This window comes from Phoenix dactylifera, chromosome 11 (genome assembly GCF_051530095.1).
Source record: "Phoenix dactylifera cultivar Ajwa chromosome 11, Ajwa_hap1_PhDact_Kaust_v1.1, whole genome shotgun sequence".
Taxonomy (NCBI): Eukaryota; Viridiplantae; Streptophyta; class Magnoliopsida; order Arecales; family Arecaceae; genus Phoenix; species Phoenix dactylifera.
The window spans coordinates 25057596-25066244 of NC_143200.1; the positions used below are offsets into that span (position 1 = coordinate 25057596).

At 38.7% G+C, this 8649-nt stretch overlaps 1 long non-coding RNA gene across 2 annotated transcripts; it reads right to left on the minus strand.

Annotated features, from left to right (window-relative positions):
- Nucleotides 1-3095: 3095 nt before the first annotated feature.
- On the minus strand, nucleotides 3096-7926 carry LOC113462716 (uncharacterized). 2 transcript variants are annotated; one of them, XR_005512489.2, is made up of 3 exons: nucleotides 7467-7926; nucleotides 3241-3636; nucleotides 3096-3126 (listed from the first exon to the last, which is right to left on the minus strand). It is a non-coding gene; the product is annotated as an uncharacterized LOC113462716 (long non-coding RNA). The 2 variants fall into 2 exon arrangements; XR_015971406.1 differs by lacking the exons at nucleotides 3096-3126; nucleotides 3241-3636 and adding an exon at nucleotides 5622-7325.
- Between the last annotated feature and the right edge of the window lie 723 nt (nucleotides 7927-8649).

The window sequence follows — 8649 nt, forward strand, 5'->3', positions numbered from 1 at the left end:
ATATACATAAAAAATACCACCCTAAGGGTTGAAGGTGGTGGATCGTCCAACTATAACCACTAGGATGGAGGCAATTAGGTGGGAATGTAATGATATGTGGCATGTTGGACTTTGGTCCACCAATTAGAAACATGGACAAGACTCATTTCATCATGGAATATCATGAAGTATAGTGAAGGTGAGACTCAAACCTGGAGCCCATGCCAGCTGGCACCTAACCTTTTGATATTATACTAATTTAACCATTTGGAAGCCTCTCAATTATAGAGTTTAAGTAATTGAATCAACTTGACACAAATATCATAGCTCAACGCAAATATCTAAACCAAGAACTTCTTGAAAAGTTTAACAGTTCATAATCACGTGAATATGCCAATATTAACATGTTGTTCTGGCATATGAATTTGAAACTTTGCAAAGCCATGAGTATATGCCCAGCTACCAATGCACTTCTCCACTCACAATACTAGGAGAAGTGCAGCATTCTATTGTCGGTTTTACGTCCGTCCATTGCAAGCTGGTAGGATGATACGAGTTAAGCTTCTGCAAGTCAACTTAGATAAACAAAATATTTTAACTAATGCCATGGCATGTCTTAACAGGCATTAAGGGCTCCACTTCATTGCTATCAGGGATTTTCTATATATCCAACCTAGTAGAAGCTGTTTAAACATTTTTAGCTGTTAGCTAGAGCTGATCTTCTTTCCGCACAATGGGTTACATGCGATCGAGGTGAATCAAATGATATTATTTATGTGCAATGGGTTACTTTCAACATCAATTAAATAATCCGCAATAGTTAGTTATACATGGTCCTAGGTTTACAGAGGAGTGAAACTTGTCCCCCTCAGCCTTCTCCTCCAGTTCCCGACAATGAGGTGCCATTAGCTTCAGGCTTTGCCTAGATTCCTTCTCCAAAGATTTCGGCATTCCTAAAATGACAGGGTACGGTTGGAAGCTTGGATGATGGTTATTACTTTTTTTTATATATGTTATTAGGCGGAATAGCGTAAAGGGAGACCCTTCAACTTTAAAGCGGTACCTGCTTGGCTCTTTCCTTAGACTTCAATCAACCATATCCAATGTCTGAAAATTCCAATGCATCTTTACTCTTGTTTACACTAGAAAGCCCTAGTTGTGGGAGACCACGACGTGGAATAAGTGATTTTTCATAAAGGCTAAGGGTATACTTTCGGACTTGGCACCACTGACATGTTCCAATGGATAAGCGTGAGAAAATCCTTATCATTATCATAGTCTTGATGTCAGTGGAGCGTGAGAAAATCCTAGAACAAGAATGTTTTATTTGGTTAGAATGATGGCATTCAGTATTTCACTTTGGCTAGCTTAGGGCTTCAGTTGGGTAGCAAAGTCAGAAGGGTAAGGCATAGGAGGTAGGATCAGTAGATTGGACTTTTGTTGATATGGACTTGCTCTGGGATCAGTAGATTGGAACCTTTTGTTGGATGTTCTGATTGGGCAATGGGCATAAAAAATGTTATTATATAAGGTGACATATTCAAGATTATTCACTGAGGACTTGCGGTTATAGGAATGGAATGGGTAAAGGTTTGTGGTAGTGTGCGAATCAGGAGCCAATTTGTCCACTTCAAGAGAGGAAGAAGAAATGAAGTAGCTGGATTTACAGAAATCACGAGGACCGTCGGGTCCTAAAATAGGAAGCTAACAGTTAAATCCATGTATAACACGGCCCATGGGCCAAGCTATAAAGGCCCACAGTGCATTGTTTTTGTGTAAACAACTTAAGATTCTGATGCCAGATTCAGTACAAAATTGTAGTGGTACAAAGAAATGTTGATGGCTTATGAGTATAGTTGTGTAGCATATGACTTTGAAGGCACAACATTAGGCACATTAAGGCTGCAGCCGAGCTTAATTGAGTTGGGTCGAGGGCAAATCCTAACCCAGCTCAATTGGGTTTGAATTGGGTTGAAGTGCAAAGCCTAACTCAGCCTCGGAATGGGATTTCTTTAACCAAATCCAACCCAGGCTCATCTTAGACTAAATTTGGATTAAATTATGTTAAATCAAATTTTGTTAGGCCACATTTCTTGGATTAGCTCATGTTGAATAGGGAATTATTAAGATATTGAAAATATATTTTTATTAGATTAGTATTTATTGGATTGAGATCTCAACCATTTTTCAATACAGATGGTAGACATGCATTACAACACTATAAACATGTGCGATACACAACTATATATGAATTGGATTCATGATTAGGTTAGGGTTGGATTCATCTTGGATTTAAACTCAACATCAACCTAAGCCTATCAAGCCCAACTCATAGTTATAAAACCTTGACCCAATTCTACCTACACCCAAGCCACACCCCAAAGGCACATGGTCTTCACCCCTAACCATAATTATGCATGAAACAGCTTTGCAAGGATCGACTTTAAAATTTTTTCCCCTTTTCTTTGACATTCTTATAAAATATTATATAAAATATTATATAAAATATTACTATACATAGGGAGTGCATACGTGAAACTTTCTGTTCTCAGTCTAGTGGTCTGGATTGACGCCAACGTAATCCTCCATGCTATCAGCAATAACAAATCATCTCACCATTTAGTACTGCCACAAGATAAAAAGCTTCCCCCGGCACCAAGCAGTAGGTGGCCAAGTCCATTGATAAGCAAACTAGTTCCGTGTATCATCATCAGCTTGCTAATGGTTTTTTCGAGTACTCGGCCTCGTAAAGATACAAGCCGAAGCAAGTGTAGTTCCATATTTGGATTGTCTATATAGACTTCGTCCACTAAGTTCGTAACCAGGTTTTCCCTGCTATATGGAGACTAGAGATTTAGATTATGATTAATGGAGCTAGACCGCATCCAACATACATTAAAACGTGATTGGAGTTTGTCCAATTTCACCAAACAAAAGAGCACTTCATCACATCTTGTTTGGTGAAATGATTAGAATAGTCAATCATCATGTATAATTTGTGTAGACATATAAGTAACATGATTGTGAGAAAAAATTTGAACTTAAAGAGTAGACAGACTTGGTTCTGAGAAGACATACCTCGCACATCTGTGGGGTGATATTCCTGTACTGCAGGCTGCAGCTGCTGGGGTTGGTGGGGCCAACCGACTATATAGGTTAAAAAAAAAAAGTACAGCTGATTAGTTGATCCTTGTTTTTTAGCCATCCATCTAGAAGGGAGGCAGTAGTTAAAAAAAAATGCATGGATATGCATACACCCACCCATCCGGGGCCAAGGGTACTTGCAGCCTCATCAACCAGCGTCTCCACCACCAGTTTCCAGGCTTATATATGGTTCACCGACATCGGCTCCAGTTGTGATCTTTATAGCTAGCTTATTAGTGTTCTCCAGCAGCATTGACAGCACCTTCTATTGTTTAATCACTCATATTATCATATGTTCCAGTCTTATCACTATAAATAGTTGTAGGCCATCCCATAGTTTCACCCATGGTATGCCATATCGAAACAAATTGGACGGTATCGACACTGATATCGGTGGCATACCAATACTCGGTACGCTAAAAAAACTACATACTATATCGTACCAACACTTTGCTAGTGTGACACCGATACGGAGTCCAATACCGATACGGTGAACCTTGGTTTCACATGCACCTGTCACATCATCCAAGCATATATATCAAAAAATATTTGTATTTAAGTTTAAGAAAAAAATGTACCCTAGGCTTGTCCGCCATCATTTTTTGAACATTGAGTACGAGAGGCTGAAATAATTAGAGTAAACTAGGAACTTAGAAAGATAACAAAGAAACTAAGTAATCCAAATTGGAAAAGAAAGAAGATAGCCTAAATAAATTGTGCATACTCACGTCATGGTAACAGCCAAATGGAAGCCAGCGACAACCACGATAGACACCTCGTTTTTTTCTCTTTTCTTTTTTGTTTGGGAGGGGGACGCGTGTAAGACCTTATTTTATTAAAAAAAATGGCAAAATATGAATTATGAACACATACTGCAACTGTCAAGATCTTAATGACTCCATTCACTGCAGACTCTACACTTGTCTGTTCGTTTATAAATTCACAGACCCAACAGGGTTCTTGTTATAAAGAATATGAAAAATTTATTACTAAAAAAACATCATAATTCTCTGAAAATATAGAATGTTATAATAATTTGCATGTGCAAGTTGTCACCAACCCGACCAATAAGGACTGCAAGATCCACAACAGCTACACCAAGCCCTACTGTGCCAATGAAAGTAGCAATACCATTCAAGTGTACCTTTTGCAGAATAAGGCACCACATATAAAGTTAAATAAAGCAGGTTGCTTAATGCAATAAAATTCATAGGATATATCATCAAAACGAGAAACAAACTTGTAAAGGCGTTTCTTCACCAGTGTCCTCTGAGATAATAGCCATTTATAAACCCCACATGATATCAATTCCAACAGTAGTTAGCAGCTACTAAAAGCTTCCTAAATAACTTTTCTAGCCTTAGCAATGATGTAAGAATATAGTGGGCTAATTAGCCTTTGTCGGAGATAATTTTGTTGGCTCCTAAACAAAGCTAAGTCCTCCAAAAATCTGTGCTTAAATCCCTTCTGACTTTTCTCTGATCACCTTTTATCCTTCAACCTAAATCTAAGAGACCCTCTTTTCATCAAGACCGTCTAAAGCCAGTGTTCAAAATTCAAACTAACCCCAAATGGTATTTTTCATAAATTAGTCTTCAATAACATTAACTATCAGCAATTCTTAGTGTCCTCATTTCCTAAAGGTCTGAAAACATTCTATAAAATTGTGAAAGAAGCATCCAAGTCGTATACCCACATACGTGCTCATGGGTTTTCATCATCCAAAGGTCATGCACTGGACTTCTAAATCTAAAAAAAATCTTTGACGCGTATCATCATAATTTAGCAGTTTTCTCACTCCCATGCTCCATCAATTATGATGTTTTTGCTAAAATCTGCAATATAATTGGGAAAAAAGTCCAACATTTCGACTAATAGATCCTTTAGTAACTAAGTTAAACTCAATAGCCATTACATCTGGTTGTTGTGAAGTAACCATAATATTAGACAAGATTTTTGGTATAGCAGTTAATTTTGAAAGCTTTCTTAATGGCATATCTAAACACAGTCATAATTTTTAAGGATCGTAACCTAAAAGATAAATGTTCTCTTCAGCTTTATCATGCATGACATTGCAGTGCCTAAATAAGAGATGACATCTTTTGGAAGTATAAGAAGTATAGGCAATTTAAGTTACTATGACATGGTAGAATTAGTGCTAGATCAGGGATATTGTCATGTATGATTTCTTTTAGCCATAAGTTCTAATGGATAAACAGATCTGGGTTCCTTAAATTACAACTTGTATAAGTTATTGCTCGAGTCTTGGCCTTGATGGGGAATATTACAAACAAATTATGCTTCTATAGGGCAAATCACCCTCACAAAATTTCATTATCGCCCCAGCAATCTGGGGGAAAATGATAACAGAAGTTGATCAAGGATCATTAATCATAAGAAACCAGCAAGCCTCCACCTCCTGGGCAACTCATCGGAGATTTTTCATATGAAAGAAAGAAAAATACAGGAAAAAAAGGATGTATATACCATCATCGGCCTCCAACACAAAGAAGCAACCATTTGTAATTAATAACAGAACCACTGTTTTAGGAAAGGATGCAGCTTTCACAGGACTACCATCATGACCATCACAGAATATATATTTATATAAGCTGCCAGAGGAAATGGCCTTGACATTTAGAAATTCATAAGTTGTAGAAAAAAAAAATAATTATCATATTTAACAAATAAAGAAAAGCAATAGAAAGGTATCGAGAGGAATGGCATGTGGAGTTCACTAGGAGGAAACGAAACTTTGGCCCCATTTACTGGAAATATTGTGCAGTTTCCAATAGGCTGCAGCAATAGCCTGCAGAACAATAGATCTTCCAAATTGCAAAGAGTACAATTTTTCACATTCTATTTCCACTTTTTTCCCCAAATATTCAGCAAGTGATGTTATGAAATATAGGAAAAGTATGAATTCGCAAACTCAAGAGTAAAGAAGTTCATTTTGTTTGAAACAGCATGAAGAATATGTAGCAAGGAATTAGTCAAGTGAACAATTCCTGCAGAAAAGCAATACTAATATGTTTAAATAAAAAAAGTATTTCATGGATGGCTGTAGTGGGCAGAGTATGTGCCAGATTTAACAAATTCTATAGAAAGTATTGCAGTAGCCCTTGATACACCACTTGATAGCAACAGGGAATACGATCCAGGACTCTGAAGCATAAAAAAAGCATCTAAGGCCATGTTTGGGGGAGCTTTTGGAGGGTCAGAAAGCACTTTCTGGCCCTCCAAAAGTACTTTTAGATGAAAAACTGTGTTTGGTAAATTTTTCAAAAAGCTGTTTCAGCTTTTGCGGGAAGCTGAAAACAGCTTTTAGGAGGAAGCTCCAATTTGAAGCTTTTGGAAGGAAGCTGTTTCAGCTTTTTCGGAAAGCTGTATTTTTGACAAAAATACCTATATTAAAATAACATAATTACATAGTTTGTCCCTTTATAAACCTAAAAATCTGCTGTAGCCAAGAACTCTAGCCGTCAGACTCCCTTTCGTAAGAAAAGGTATTTTTCTTTTCAATTTTTGTATGCATCTCTTGAACCACATTTTAAAAGAAAAAAATTTTAATCCTTTTCCATACCTTCCAAAATCAATCTATTGGTTTTTTTTTATCATCAATCTCGCGGCCCGCGCTGAGGTTCTCCTCGAGCGTGGACCACGAAGAAGAGCTCCTGGACCGCGGAAAATTATTTTATAAAAAATTATGGGAAATTATTATGGAAAATTATTTTATACTAATAATTATAATATTTTATACCTTTATTTTTGTAAGCAAAGCAGCGTCAGGATGGTACAACAACATAGAATTTGGTCTCGAGGATAGTGTGGGAGCTCATTCAAGTTCTCTTTTGTCATATTATTGCTCAAAGAAAAAAAGAAGGAAAAAGAGTAAAGAGTAATGGAGGAAAAGGGAATCCATGCAAGACCAACACCTTCATTACGTGAGAAAGATAACTAAACTAAAAATAAATAAAGAAATTCAAATAAAAAAGATGAGTGGAGAACATGAAGAACTTGTTGTTGGACGGGAGTAGATTCAAAACATTTGAAAATGTCATAAACCTTGATACTAAGGAAACAATCGCTAATTTTCCATGACTAAAATAAGAAAACTTGAAAAGCTGGGTTCTCAAATCCCCGGATGCTGTGGACGAAATCCCTACCGCGTATCTTCCATTGACCTCCATAACCTATGAATTCTTGAGGAACCGCAGAAGCAACTCAACACATGAAATAAATAACAGCAAAAGAAATTAAAGAAACCTTAAAAACAAAATCTTGAAAAAGAACGCAACTTAGAAAAGCCAAGAAGGGAAGAGGAAAAGGAAGCTCAAATTCACCATTTATTACAGCACCGTGTTCTTAGTCTCAAGACCTTCCGCAACGAAATCAAGACGGCAGCAAGCGGCTGCCTGCAGTACGGCAGACCATCCAAGACTGCCTTGCCATTAGAAATAGAAGTCTTCTGCTTCAGAACGCAGCAAACCCTCGTCCAGGAATCATCACAGCCTCTTCTTGGAGACCCCACGGCACCAAAAAAAAAAAACAGAAAAGAAGCAAGAAACCCCTTAGAAAAGAAGAAAGGGGGATGGAAGAGAGGGAGAAGCATAAGATAACGGACATTGCCCATCTGGAAGAATCATGACGAGAAGACGAAGAAAGAGAAGAAGGGTATCATGATCTTGAAAAAGATTACCAACCGGAGACCTAGGGTTGGGAGACTTTTTGAATCGAGGGAAAGAAAACGCGGAATAGGAATAGGAGAAGACAAAGGAGGAGGAGGAAAAGAGAAAAAAAGGAGACCCTTTTTTTTTTTTTTTTTTTTTTTTGCTTAAACAAACTAGGGTAGGGGGGAGGAAGGGACAAGCCCACCCCCGCGTAGCAGCCCCCCGCCAGGAAAATGTTCGATGCGGGCAGAAATGGCCGTGTGTTGGGCACCCCGACCGGTTTTACTCATATCCTTCCCACCCGTAGGCCTGGCTCAGCTACTCCTCTGAGCTCTGGCTCGAGTCCCACGTGTGAGTACGTCACACCCGGCACCATCCCGGCTACTAGCGGTTCAAGAGCGGTCCTACACCACAAGTCCAAGCAGTGGCCAAAGTAGTGATCTCCGGTCCACAATTTAATCGTCGTCGCAGCGATTCGAACTTGGGACCTTATTGTTAGAATTGCTGCCCAGTACCACTAGGCTACCACCTTGGTGCAAAGGAGACCCTTCTTTACCGACCGATCTCCGCGACCATGAATCGACTTTGGATTTCCTAGGGAACGGAGAGCTGCAGCTATTTAAATAGAGTGCGAAGTAGCCGTTAAAAAGGCCCCGGCGCTTACGCGTTGCGCGATATCTAATTTGATCTGGAGCGTTAAATGCACAGAGAGCTTTTAATCTGGAGCGTTGAGCGAGCGCACACGCTATCTGGGCTCTCTGCGCGTCCCTGCCTTGGGTACTATTTGGTACTATTCAGACTATCTCACCTATCTATGGTAGGTAGACATGAGAGGGATCTGGAAATGATTGATCAC